The sequence below is a fragment of the Sturnira hondurensis genome, unplaced genomic scaffold (genome assembly GCF_014824575.4).
Source record: "Sturnira hondurensis isolate 20B ecotype Veracruz unplaced genomic scaffold, ASM1482457v3 Scaffold0016617, whole genome shotgun sequence".
NCBI classification, from domain to species: domain Eukaryota; kingdom Metazoa; phylum Chordata; class Mammalia; order Chiroptera; family Phyllostomidae; genus Sturnira; species Sturnira hondurensis.
Window position 1 is genome coordinate 536,680 of NW_028089248.1, and position 14,520 is coordinate 551,199.

Here is a 14,520-nt window from a genome sequence, read left to right on the forward strand (position 1 = left end):
GAGGCATTCCTTGTCCTCTCCTGCTGTCTGAAACTCAGGGGAGTTTTTCTCTGCTCTTCACTGTGAGAAGCTGGTTGGACTCCTGCAGGGAACACTCACAGAAGTGTGGGGACCCCCTGGGACTACATCCCCTGGAGTTTTTTTTACCGTGAAGTCATCTATACTGAGCCTCCAGCAATCCATCCATCGTAATGTAGGTTCTCCTACCGCCCCCACTCCCGGCCTTGGTTCCCATGGAGCTAAGCTGTGATTCTCTGTGCTCACCTGTCTCTACAATTTGGGTGGATCAGGGGGCGGGGCAGTGATTTGCCTTGTGACCTCACTACTCTTACAGATCTGAGAAGATCTGGCGAGTGTTCGGTTTGCTCACCTTCTGTCATTTGGGTGGAGAATGGGTGACCCCCAAGCTGCTCCTGCATCAGACCAGGAACCAGAAGTCTACAAACTGTGTTTTTATCCACCCGTGACAAAATAAATCCCCAAAATACGAGAAAGCACTTGGGAACTCCTAGAACAATTTGACATTTCTGTGATATCCAGGTACATGAATCTGTATTTTACATAAACACTGGCCGGCAGAAATCAGTTGCCCAAACGTGAAACGTCGAGGGCCAGCAAGTGATTGGCCCTTTGCTCCAGGTAACGGGGCAGCCTGGGACCAGGCCGCAGTTGGGAAAACTGGGGATGGGAACGGTGCCGTTTTTTGTAGTTTTCCAAGTCGCTCCGAGTTGCCTGGGTGAGCAGGCCAAACTGCCTGGAGTGCACAGGGAAGGACAGGGCCGGTTTCTGAGCAGACATGGTGGGCACGTACGGTGGCACGTGGGCAGCAGCGGCGTCTCCGCCCCATCCCCCTTGCCCCAGCCGTCAGAATGATCTTCCTCAAATGCAGGTCTGGCCACATCACACCCTTGCTAAGATCCCCGAGAGACACCCTCCTGCCTAACACCTCTCAACCCCTCAGTGCTGTTCACACGCCCACTCACCACCTGCCCTGAGGACTCCCACCTCGTTTTCTACCACTGCGCCCCACGCGTCCTCTCTCACGCAGCTGGTTTTCCTAGAGACCCACTGGCACCTGGGACCTGGGCTTCTTCCGCCTCTTGTGTGTGCAAGGCCCGCCCTTCTCTCACCTTCATGTGGTGAGATCCCACACGTCCTCTAACGTCATCCTCCCCATCCTTGAGGTCAGGTGCACGGGCTGGGCAGGCCCCGGGGCTCAGTCAGGGCTGCGTGAGTGTGAAGCTGCCAAGGGCACTTAAATGCATCCACACCTCTGACAGTGCCATGGCCCCGTGTCTTCCCTGGGCCTCTCAGAGCTGGAAAGGGGATGCAGTTCAGTGCCCCGAGGTAGGGGCACTACCAAGGAGCACTGCAACCGGCATCTGGGCCTCCCAGGATTGGGGGAGAGCAAGGTTGGGGGTGGGAGGCGACTGTCCAGGGTAGAGGCAGGCTCCTGGGATGTCCGTCCTCAGAGAGACCCTCTAAGGCGGGGCTTGGNCCCTCAGCGCCGTTCACACGCCCACTCACCACCTGCCCTGAGGACTCCCACATCGTTTTCTACCACTGCGCCCCACGCGTCCTCTCTCACGCAGCTGGTTTTCCTAGAGACCCACTGGCACCTGGGACCCGGGCTTCTCCCGCCTCTGTGTGTGCAAGGCCCGCCCTTCTCTCACCTTCATGTGGTGAGATCCCACACGTCCTCTAACGTCATCCTTCCCATCCTTGAGGTCAGGTGCACGGGCTGGGCAGGCCCCGGGGCTCAGTCAGGGCTGCGTGAGTGTGAAGCTGCCAAGGGCACTTAAATGCATCCACACCTCTGACAGTGCCATGGCCCCGTGTCTTCCCTGGGCCTCTCAGAGCTGGAAAGGGGATGCAGTTCAGTGCCCCGAGGTAGGGGCACTACCAAGGAGCACTGCAACCGGCATCTGGGCCTCCCAGGATTGGGGGAGAGCAAGGTTGGGGGTGGGAGGCGACTGTCCAGGGTAGAGGCAGGCTCCTGGGATGTCCGTCCTCAGAGAGACCCTCTAAGGCGGGGCTTGGCCAGCCTGTCCTCTGAAGGGCCTTGTGGGAGTATTTTAGGCCCTGTGGCCAGACAGTGTCTGTTGCGACTGTTCTGTCACTGCAATGCAAAAGCAGCCCTAGACAGTGGGTGTGGCTGGGTTCCAATGATACTTTGACAAGTGTTCCACAACCGTTTACAAAAACAGGCTGCAGGCCCGATTTAGTCCATGGGCTGTGGTTTGCCAAGCCCTGCTCAGGGGGAACAATGTCTCTAAACAGCCTTTCAGAGGCCCTGAGAGGTTTGCCTTTAGAGCTTCTAAATCTCTGGATGTTTTTTCTCTAAAAGAGCGTAAATAATGAGTGATCTGCTCCTACTCACCAATCAGTTGCAGAGATGAAATGTGGCATGAAAGATACATTACGTGCAGCAACCACAGGGTAGGTGTTTGTAAAATTAGTATGTAACCCAGTTCTTTATGAGACAGACAGGTGGATTCTTACTCTGAAACTATTCGAGGACCAACACTTCGCCATGAGGAGAATTTATAATTTTTGCAGTGTCTGCCCTTGTTTTGATGGGCTGTGTGAATTTGGGACGTGAAGAATGGAGTTGAGCTTTTCATAAACTGGGTAAGGCTGGGCACCTAGAGGACACCAGTGTCCTTGGTCTGATATACTGTCTTGGACTTACAACCCAGGGGGACAAACGGCAGAGGTTACTAGTATGTTTCAGTTAATAGAGCCAGTAGACGTTGAAGGCAGACTAGCTTCTGTGAGCATATACACTCTATGAAATGCCCAAACCAAATAGGCACATAATGAACATATGAAACGACGGACTTACTAAGACCCAGGCATCATCAGCCTCGGGGGAGGTGGAGAAAGCTTGCTCATGACACATGGAGACTTTGTCACCTCCCTCTGCCCTCGCAGTGCCAGGGGAACCGTGAGGCTGGGACTGTGACTTTGTCCTTGTCATCTTCTGGCACTTGGTTGACTGCCTTCAGGTTGGCGCAATCTCCCACTCTGTAAGCCACCCAGAACTGGGCTTGGTTCAGCTGGCAGCTTTTGCCCGAGATGCCGTCAGAGCCAGTGTGTGCTTCGTGGCCAACACGGGGGCTCTTTCCCCTAAAATCTCAGACTCTCCCCTTTGCTTGTGTCTTACATGTCCAATGCCACCCTCAGCTGCTGTTGGTCCCACTAGCTGCCATCTTTTATCCATATGACGTCCAAGCCACTTACAAAATATAGTTCAATTCAACAACAATTTATTGAGCACCTACTATGTCTTTATGATGTGAGATAAATGAGAGAGGTATAGAAAATTACTTGATCAATGCACAGGTGCAAAAGCCAGGTTTGTTTTCCTATAGCCGCTTCTCATGTGTGTAGAAATATGCATATTATTTAGATTTCATCAGTAGGGTTTAAGTTAGCAATTGGAAACTTCCTTTCTCACCATTTACCTTTGGACAGTTAGCTTCTTATTTTGAAGGTCCATTTTAAATAAATTTGTCATCAGTTTGGAAGAAGACTCATTCTACTTTATTCTGATGTCATGGGTTTGGTTATTGACCTAATTTATTCTATTTGTCATTTTATGACATACATATTTTCAGTGGAGACACTTAAGCTAAGCTATATTTATTTGTACCATGGTACGTTAACTATAAAACTATCTACAGCAAAACCACGATATTCTGGAACCCTAATGGTGTGGGTTATTCAAGACAGCCAAGTTTTATTAATGGAATAAAGAATTAGTATTGACTATTTGTGATGGAAACCTTTTAAAATTGGATCATAACTTCCCCTCTTGTCTTGAAAACTGTAAGAGTTTCCCTGAACTTTGCTAGTAACTCATGGTCACCAGTAAGAACTGACTGCAAAACTCAGCTCCCATTAAAGGACTTGAGTGTGTTTTGTTTGAGTTTGAGGTGTTTTTTTTTAAATATTCATTGGCATTTCTTAAAGTAGCTCTGTTTCCATTGCTGTCAGCTAACTTCTCACTGGCCCACCTGTAGTCCTCCATCCGCCCTTCGCGTTGCTGCTTTGATGCTTTGTGGACTTGGAGACCAGGTAATAGAGCTTATTCGAATACAGGGTGGGGCAAAAGTAGGTCTACAGTCATTCTCATGGAAGATAATACAATAATTAATGGATAACAGTACAAGAATAAACTCCGTGTTTCACATACTCACAACTTGAACCCTATTTTTGCCCTGCCCTGTGTAGGCAGGCAGGATAAAGGCACTCCCAGACCCAGGAATGAGGCAGTTGCATATTAACCGTAAGCAACTCTTGTTTCCCTGAAATCCTTGTTCACTTCCACACCAGCTCTCTGTGGTTTACCCAAGCTGGGTGGTGTGACAGGGGAGCTCTGTTGTAACGTCTCCCTTCAACATGCTCTCACTTCACAGAGCTCTTACTTCACAGGAGCTCACTCTGGCCAGGATGAGAGAACTCTGGGCTTTGGGTCTGGGAACTAAGGTGGCTGGTAGAATGATCTTTAGAAAAAAGGTTGAAAACAGATTTCATTTTAAGTTCATAGTTTATTAAATTATGCCTATATGGTGATAATAGCTTACTCATTTCCCTTCTTTATTCTATTAGTTCTTTTTCCTTTAAAAAATAAATTGATAAACATACGTTTTTTGGCTTGTCATTTATTGGGAGTAAAGCTAAAGCCTTAATTCTTTAAAAAAAAAAAAAGCACCTGGAGGCAAAACTGTAGTGTCCTTAATGCTTCTTTTTATTTTATTTTTTAAATGATTCCTTTTAAATTTGCATTATTATGGATGTGTGACATTCCTTTTTTACTTTAAGTTCTTGCACAATAAAACAATGGAAATGCCCTGTTAAAGGTGCTGGCAGGTGCGTGCTAGACCATGGTTCTTTACAGCATCTCCCTGTGTTTGTCGTGCTTTCTCATTGGATCTTGAGAACAACCAAGGAGTTGTATTGTCCCCCACATCAGAACCAGGAGACCAGAGGTGCAGAGACATCCAGTGACCTGCGCAAGGTCACACCGTTGTTAGTGTTCTGGTGGTTGGGCCCAGACCCTATGCTTCCAAGACCAGTGGGTTTCCCCCATCAGCCCCCACTAGTAATCATGTTGGTAGGTAACAGCTGAGACTTAGTTCTCAGTGTGCAGACTGGGGCTGCCAGCTCTCCTGTGAATTTGAAGTGTCAGATCTTCCAGGGCAAGAGGAGGGAAACTTGATTGGCATGGGACCCCTCGGGGGAAGAAGTCTCTCATCCACAGCTTCCAATGATCCTGTTGCCGCAGGGGCAGGGTGCAGATGGCCCACTGGGATCTGAGAGTCACCTGCTCAGTTGGGTGTAGTAATTTGGGGACCCTGGGATCAAATATAGTGGCTTTCGTTAAGTTGACCTTAAACAAATAGCCAGCTATTTCTCCAGATAAATGGGTTTATTGGGGAACAACAAAGAATTGCATCTTGGGACATGCGGTCTAATGCAAACCACATGCAAGTTCTGAGAACAAAGAGGAGTGTTTTTTTATGGACTTGGGAGGAGGTACTGTGAGTGGAGAATCTACTGGGGGAAACTGAAAGTTTGAAGCACAGTGACTTTGGCTACATTACAGCAGTTTCCCATTGGCTGGGCTGTTACTGGGCTAGGAGGAATCTTTTCTTCCCCCTGAGGGAGCAATGCAGCCTTACTTCCTGTGGAGATACAAGCCACTCCTCTTCCTGATGGGGTGGGTCGTGTGCATTGAGTGACAGGTGTGAGCATTCTCCCTTCTGCCCCGCCCACTGCATTTTAGGGGAGGTTAAGGTTTGTCAGTTTTCACATTTCCCCCTTCTGGTCAAGATCTGTCTCTGAAAGCGCTGCTGGTGAAGAGTCAGATTTTCCTGGATTCAGAGGCCTTTTGACCCTCGATGCCAGGAAGGACCTTTCCTGGGTGCCACTTCTCACTCCAGAGGAAAGGGGCACAGATGGGAAACCCACTGGGGTTCCATTTGAGTAACAGAGGGACAGAAGGGAGATCTTTCAGGCATTTTCCATCTAAAGTCTGTAGCTGAGAATGTTGACATAGCAAAGGTACACCCAGAACTGAAAGTACTGAATGCTTTGGGAAACACAATACAAGAGTAAAACATGAAGCAATTAAACAGTATTGTCATCTCGGAAGAAATGCTTTGGAACAAAATGTCTTATCAGTAATAAGCCTTTGGATGAGACAATGACTTTGGATGAGGATCCAGAGTCGGTTAGTAGTCCAGGTGAAGACAGACTTCAGTAATGTTTACACCTTCTGAATGGCCTGGTCTGTCCGTCATGGGAAGGCTGTCTCCTCGGGTGTCGTCTGCCTACAAGGGGAGCCTGCAGGCCAGTGAGCAAACATGCAGACCAAGACCAGAACACATCTACTGTGAGCTGGGGGAAACAGTGCGAAGTCTATTTGCCGAACCTCGAGTCATCCATTAGATAATGAAACATGTCCGGGAATGTGCAGACAGGTTTTCCTGGGTTCGAGTTGTACTTCGGACAAGTGGGATGAGTGAGTTAGGTGCTTTTTTGTGCCCTTATTCATCTTTTCCCACCAGTCTCACTACACGCACGCCATCCTTCTGCCGGTAGACAACGGTCTAACACACACAGCAGTTGTTAGCGATGGGGATTTTAAAGTCCTGGCTGGGACCGGGTTGTTATTTGGCCCAACACGTAGCTCTTACTTTTTATCCAACAGTTGGATTTCCAATCTTGTTTTTCCTTTTCTGAGGCCAATTGTTGGGCCTCTCTAGCTAGTTTTTCTAAGTTATCTTTGGGGGGAATATCCCTTGGGACCATGACAGAGGTTTGATGGGTGTCGGATCCTTTGAGAGCAGCATGCCTTGCTGAAGTGTCAGCAGGTGATTTGCCTTCGCTTCCAGGCGGTCAAGTTTGCAAGGCAGTGGGTAAAATGTGGCACCCAGTAATTTCCAAACCTACCGGCCACTTTTAATGTTGTTTCCACTGAAAGTAAGGAATGTTGCTTCCACAGCGTTCCAAACCCGTGAGCTACTCCCAAAGCATAGCCACGATCAGTAGCAATGCTGGCGGTTTACTCTCGGCCGAGGTGCAGGCCTGTGTGAGTTCAGATAGTTCTGGGCCGTAGTAGCCAAAGGCGAAGGTGCTACTTCACTTCTGTCAGAGGGTGTCGATGTGACGCGTGTAGTCCGACATTCGCCATTGTCACCATCGCAGTAAGAGCCGTTGGCATACAGTGAGAAGTCAGTGACTCCACGGGGTTTCCTGCAGGTCATTGTGAGGGGTCAGCCAGGAGGTGACCTGTCGGTGTCGGGCTTCGCGAGGGGCTTTGTCAGTAATGGAGTGAAGGATTAATGTTATTACAGCGTGAAAGAGTTATGGGAGAAGCAGTTAATGAGAGGATTTTGTACAGGGTGAGGCAGCTGACTGGAAAATGTTAGTGTGATGGGACTTCAGGAGGCCTTCGACTGAGTGGGCGCACTGATTTCCTGGGTGGCCGTGACCAAAGGGCAGTGCCAGGGATGCCTGTAAGCCTGGGGCACACCCAGGTGCCACAGGGTTCAGGGTTGGCTCTCATACTCTGTGGTTGGATGGTGGTCCCCATGTTCTGGGTGAGTACCCCCAGAGCATTTCCTCCTTTTTGTACACAAAAAAGGAAAAGGGAATCTCATCACTGAGGCATCTAAAGGCAGGTGGGTGCATCACAATCTTATTTAAACCTGTCACGGCTACGTCACCTCGTTCTTCCCACTAAATCGGGTCAGGGTTGTCGTTCTTCAGTGAAACACAGAGCTTTGGCCATCGGGGTCCAGTTTGGGCAATCACCAACGTGCCCGTGGAGGGCTTGTAGCTGATGCTCAGTTTGGGTTTGAGGAAACTTAGGACATCACGAAGCCTACCTGGATCTAGGTGAAGCCCTGTTCTGGTAGGAGATGCCCTAACTTTCGAACTGGGGTTTGGGCACATGCAGTTTTTTCCTTGGCAATTGTATATCCCTTCAAGGCTAAACGCTTTAGCAATTGGACGGTGTCTTCCCGTGGGCGATTTGGGAAGAGCAAAGAAGCGAGTCGTGCACGTTCTGCAGCAAATGAAACCCGCAGGGAACCCCACGTCATCCAGATCGGCCTTCGGGGTTTGTGAGAAACAAGCTGGGCTCTCGATAAAGCCCCTCGCATTACCGTCCAGACGAATGGTTTTCCTTTCCAAGTGAGGGCAAAAGCCATTGGCCAGCGTCGGCCACTGGAGTGCTAAAGACCGTGCCTCGTGAATCAACGGCAGGGAAGCGTTTACTTTGGGTTGGGACGGATGACGGCGGCATTGGGAACAGCGGGGTGCGGAGAGATGACAGTGCCGCTCGGGTGCAGGAAAGGCAGGAGTGTTACAGGAACTGGTGCACGAGATAGTGAGGCCCCGAGTCCAGTAGTCATTCATTATGTGCTGCCTGCCTTGAAGGACTTCTTTGCTTGTGGGGCACTGATGGGTTTAGAGGAGAGATTTGGGGGGCTCTATGGCGATGTTGATTGCAGGGGCACTATAGATTCTGCCGGTATCAGCTGGAGATTTTGCCCATAAAGAGGACGATAGCCGATGGGAAAAACACCAATGATCGGTGCTCCCAGGCTTGGCCATCGAGCCTTCAGAGATGGAGCAAAGAAAAGGTGTCAAAGGGCCCTTTGACTCCCCCGATTGGCCATTTTGATGACTCCTGTCAAATTCCAGAATTATTTCCCCCTTTTGGCAGAAAGAAATTTCAGCATGACACTCGTCTAAGAAGTCTCTGCCTGATAAATGGAGGGAAGTGGGGGAGGAGCCAAGGAGCAAAGAGCCTGTGTCTCTCACAGGGCCCAAATTAAAAGGGGCAGGTTCAGAGACTACCCCGTGGAGGGGTTAGAGAGCCCCCACTGTTTGATTTAGTGCTCCAAGGCCCCCTGGCTTCGCAGCACTGGGGTTGGGCACCGAGAGCCGAATGAGGACAGAGAGAGATTCACTGCCCATCCGGGGAGTGGTTTCTCCCAGCTGATTAAGAGGAGGGTGCAGAAGAGCCCCTCTAGGTCCTGGGAGGCCATCACTGGGAATTAGGAAGACACTGAAAGGCTGGCTGGAAGGCCAAAGAGACCTAAATGCTAAAGTTGCTCTGAAGTCTGTGACAATCTCCCTTCCAGTGCCTGGCTCTGTGCAATATCAGCAGGCGGTTGTTTTGGGGTTTGAATAAGGACCTTGTTTGTCAGAGCTGAAAACTCAGAATTTTAGTGTTTTTTCTTTAAGGTGACTCATCTAGGGTGCAAGCAAGCTGGCTTGCCAGACTGACCAAAACCAGGCTGGATATGGCCTTTCGTGTCACCCCGGCCCTGTTAACTACAAGAGGAAGGTCTCAGTGCACCAAGTTAATAAACTGAATGGCTGTGTGAGTGGAATCAGTATCCGAAGGAGGACCCGAATTCTCTTTGAAAACAATCTGAGGTTGGTTATAATAGTCCTAAACAGGGTCATCAGATTTTTGTGAGCAAGGCCTAAGTTTTGTCCCATTCAACAGGCTTTGCAAGAGCCCTAGGAATTGCCCCGTGAGGTTGCTCAGCAATTTCACAAACCTGATTGTGTCATAAATAAGTCCACAGGTTAGCCTCTGGCCGTAATCCTAGAGACCTTGAGGGTCTAGGTCAGAGAAATCAGGCCCATAACATTCGAATTCCTCAGCACATCAGTGGGGAATCTCAGCTACTTTAGGAAGATCCTTGACTATGGTTTGCAGTGTCACTGTACTTTAGTCCAGGGAATGTAAGAAATTGGGGCTTCAGCCTTTCGATCCTCAGAAGGCTTGCTTTGAAGGGGACAGGCTTTGACGGGTTCAGAGGAGGAGGAAGGCTGGGAGCCCGAGGCAGAGAAGCGGGGGAGGGGCATGAGGCTCCAGGGCCATTTTGTCTTTCTTTAATCACTGTTGGCTTCTGTGTCTTAAAATTTTATTTTGCAAAGAGTCCAGTTGAAACTCCTAGTAATATTTGGAAGCCTCAGAATTCCAATAGAAATAGGTGCTCCGTTCAGTTTGGACAGTTTCTGAGCTGTGGTTGTCCAATTCGGTTTCAAGAACGGAAAGTGTGGGGGATTTGAAATTACTTTTGGTCAAGTTGGTCTCTGTGGGTCAGGAGGGAGCAGGGTTTCGGTCGGGCGGCGGCCCTCAGAGTATTTTGATAGCTGGGATCCTGTTCCTCAGCAGCTTCTGCTGAGCCAAAGCCTGCACAGCCCGCAGACCAAATACCAGCAGAGCTGCCCCGGGCACTGTTCGGTTTCAGAAAGCTGGACCGAAGGCTGAGCAGTGCAGTTGCAGTGGGAACAGTCTGTCCCCAAAGGAGTCGGCAGGTTGAGTCAAGCACTGTTCCAGGGGGGCAGCCTGGTGTCCAAAGAGTCGGCCGAAGTGCCAACCAAGTGTGCGTGGGCAAGGCCAGGCCTTCACCGGAGAAGGAGGCCTTGCCTGGGAGCCCAAATCGAGCCCGGGGAGCTTCGAGTGCAGAGCGCAGGAGCCGGGACCCAGGAGTGAGGTCGACCCTCCAAGCCCAGGCACTGTTTTTCAGAACTCCGTGTTTGAGTGTTTTAGAATAAATTATGACCCATTTCTTCATACAAACGATATCTGTACCACATGTAGTGAAAGCATAGGTTTCCTTCATTGTTACTTTTAGATTTTGGAATATAACTGTTTTGGGGGGCTGGAAAAAATAGTCATTGGTGAAAATAATTTGCATAACTAGACTTAATGCCTTTTACCAGTTTTATGGCTTTTTGTGTTAAGAATTTTTATTGATAAGGTTATATTAAGCCAATGATTTTGAAGGTCTATTAAGATGTTACATTATATATGGAATAGTATTTAAATAAACCTTAAGCAAATTTATAGATTTTTTATTATTTGTGTGTGTGTGTGTGTGTGTGTGTGTATGTGTTTGCTGATGGAGGGGAGATCGCTCCCTGAGGAGTCAACCCAATTCTAAAATGTTCTCTTTATTCAGTTTGGTTTTAAAAATTAGAAATTTAGGCTGATTTACTTATATTAACAGACTGGCACCACCAGGTTCATTCTATAATTAAAAGTCACTTCTCAAAGATGTTACTAAAATCTTAGAAATATTACAGATTTAAACCCTAAAGATTGGCATGGAGATAATGAAATTTTCCCCATTATGTCCCCCCTCTCTCCCAGAGTGATTAATTTCACTTCCTGTGTCTTCCTCCATGAGCCGAAACGCTTTTGCCGAGATTCCTAATTCGGTGGAACCTGTTTTGGGGATCATCTCTGTTAGGAGGACAGCTGCCAAAAAGGCATTCGCTCTCTGAGCGTGGATTTTAGATTATGACCAATCAAGACTCGAAGCTGGGGAACACCTGTCAGGAGACGTTTTTTCTACAAGGAGATGGTCTCTTTAATCAGATTTCATTGCACTGCAGAAAAACGATTCATTTTAAAATGTGGGTAAAAAGGCATCTGCTTTTATGATTCATCCTCACTGTGCTTTTAAAGGGGAAAAACCAATTTAGAGCTGGTTTGACATTGTTCTCTGGTACAGGGAGAAAGCGCAGCAAAGGGTTTAAAAAAGGAAGGATTTTCCCAGATGTCTGATTTAGAGCTTTCTGTTGGGAAAGGGGTCTAAAATTTTATTTTTGAACTTTCTAGGTGACTGTGATTAAGGACAGGAATTCTTATGGCAAACTTTTTAAATGTCTAAGCTAAATTGTGAATACACGTCGTGAATGAAGCTGGGGAAACTTCCCTCCCTTGGAATCCGCTGCCTTTATCTGTGAACAATGCCAAGTATTATTGGTGCTGACTGGTGTTTAGGGGAACTGCTCTCCACTTTCCACTCGGCTCTAATTAGAAACACCGCTAAGTACATAAAACACAGGTACTTTCTCACATCTGCAAACTATATTGAGGGTAACTATTAGAAGACAAACTTCATTTCTCAAACTGTAATTTAACGGTATAACAGCATGCAGGCCAGAATATCAGTTCATTTTCAAAACATTTTATTCTACACCAATTAGCTCAGGTCCTGGAGGGCAAAATGACAAGAGGTTACTCGCTCGCTATGTATTTAGTTAATTGAAAAATGCTCAAATTGCTTTTACAGTTGTTATTAAAAAGTAGAATCAGTGTTGCCAGTGCTCAACCATAATTGGAACCCCAGGGAATTAAATATTTAGCATTAGTAATGTAACAGCACTCAGGACACAAATTTCTATTTTCGTAATGAAAGCTATACACTGTGAGCGCAAGCGGCTGAAACGACAGCTGTGACAAGTGAGGCGGCCTGGGATATTTCAATAAGACACCTCATTGGACAGCGAGTCTTACCACATTACTCGTTTGTAAGAGATCTGCAAGTTTAATTCCCAGTAGGAGCCCGTTACCCAAGTATTTAGATTTCTAATTGCATGCAGGATGAAGCGCTGGGCAAATGTCTTGCCGTAAGTGGATGAAGTGTGTAGCGCTTTCTGAATAATCCTGTGTTAAGTTCATGCCTTTGTCAATTTAAAAATAGCAGGGCTGTCAGGGAATCAAGTCCTTGTTTGTTTTAAGTTTAATTACATTTTAAGCACAAACGCTTTCAGTGTCACGACGAGGAAAGTTGGATATCGGGCGCTAATGAGCGGCGGGCGGCGGCGGCGGCAGACCCTCAGGGATTCTCCCCGCAAATGGACTGGGTAGAAGTACTTGGTTGGGACACGGTGGATGGCTGAGCCGCTCTCGAAGCCCAGTTACCGAGCTGCCTCTCACTCCTGTTTTCATTAGAAACAGCCCTGCAGAGACTGGAGCAGCCGCCTGTTACAACTGTTCAGCTTGTCAAAATGTATTATATTACTCCACTAATAAATAGTATTAAAGGGCATTGGACTTCATTTCTCGTTTTCAGAGGGGATCAGGTTAATCAACACAACTGGCTTAGGCTGGTCTTATTTGAATGTGTTTATGGCATCTAAGGAACACTGAAGGTCCAGCCTTTGAGTTTTTAAAGTGTTCTTCTCCTGGGGTTGTAAAACTTATTGTTACAGACAGTGGAAACAATTAACAGAGGCTATTTATTGCGATCTTTGTGCTTGAAAGATGTGTGGCTTTGACATTTGTAGCCCCCATTCAAAGTGCGTGAAAAACCAGAGCTAAACAGGCATTCTTCAAAGCATAACTAACTAATGCCTTTACTGATCATTCTATCTTTCCTTGAAAAAAAAAAAAGTACTTGGAGAACAAGCTGACTTCATGATTTTCTTCTGCTTACCATTGTTTCTGTGTCAGTGTTTTGGGAATTTATTTTAACTGATCAAGATTCCTGTGTGTTTGTTAATTTTTAGAACAATACATGCTTACATTTACAAAAACAAAACAAAACAGAACACTGTAGATGTTTATTTGTTAAACTGTCCCTTTGACTCTCCTCCCATTCCTGCTTCTCTCCCTTTTGGTATCTTTGCTAACAATTTGATAACAAACCAGATGTTCATAACCTTTCTGTGCATATTATACACATGCACACACAGCTATATATGTACATGTGTATTAAATACATATTGCCTATTTAAAGAGCATACATTCTGGAGAAGTCTGCCACTTGCTTTTTTCCCCACTGAATTTATCATAGACATTTTTCTGTATTGGGGCCTAGATCTTTCTCCTTCTCTTTAATAGTTAATCATCATTCCAAGTTTTGGAGGTAAGAAATTAATTTACTCATTGCCTACGATGTCATTTACAGTCACCCCCAGGTTTCTGCTGTGGCAGTTGATATGACCCCGAGCTCCTGAGCGTGCCTGCGTGTGTGCGCCTTTGTCCCCATGTCGTAGTAAACTACGGAACTAACATTGATTACTTTGTGTCAGGCAACATTCAAAGCACTCGACATATACTCACTGATGATGTCTTTGCAACGAGGAGTTAAGACGTTTGGCAATCCCCGTTTTACGTGTTGGGAAGCCGAGACACAGGGAGGTGAAGTAACTTGCCCAAGGCCACAGGCCAGTGATCGGGGCAGAGCCCGGCTTCAGATCCAGGGGGTTTGGCATGCTGGAGTCTGAGCGCTTCTTTTTTTTTTTTTTTTTTTTTTTTGAGAGTATATTTATTAAAGTTGCAGACAATGAAACAAGGAAAAGCTTAGGATAGAAGAAACAGCAGGAGAGTGCCTCTCTGGGGCTGCTGTTGGCTCAGTGGGAAGTCACAGCAAAGGGGGCCTTGGAGAGAGGTTCAGGGATGTAGCCCACCCAGCTGTTGCTGCCCACGGCCCTTGTGTAGGAAGTCTCGTGGGGACCCTTAGAGTTGGGGAGAGGAAAGCAAAGGTGCCCTCCCGAGAGGGAGAGGGGCATGGGCATGGGGGAGAGAATACCCAGGGGCTCAGTCTTGAACCAACGCAGTGTGCCTGCAGGAGAGCCTCGTCTTCTCCTTGGAATTAGCTTTTCCTTACCAGTGAGTTTGAATGTGGTTTTATTTACTTACTGTCTCTACGTTTCTTCTTCTGAGAAGTGTCCTGTTCCTGTCTTTTG

The 14,520-nt window shown here is 47.4% G+C and overlaps 1 long non-coding RNA gene across 1 annotated transcript in view; it reads left to right on the forward strand.

Annotated features, from left to right (window-relative positions):
• The window catches only part of LOC119001114 (uncharacterized), a 53,832-nt gene that overhangs the window by 19,507 nt on the left and 19,805 nt on the right, over positions 1 to 14,520 (forward strand). The window lies entirely within an intron of this gene.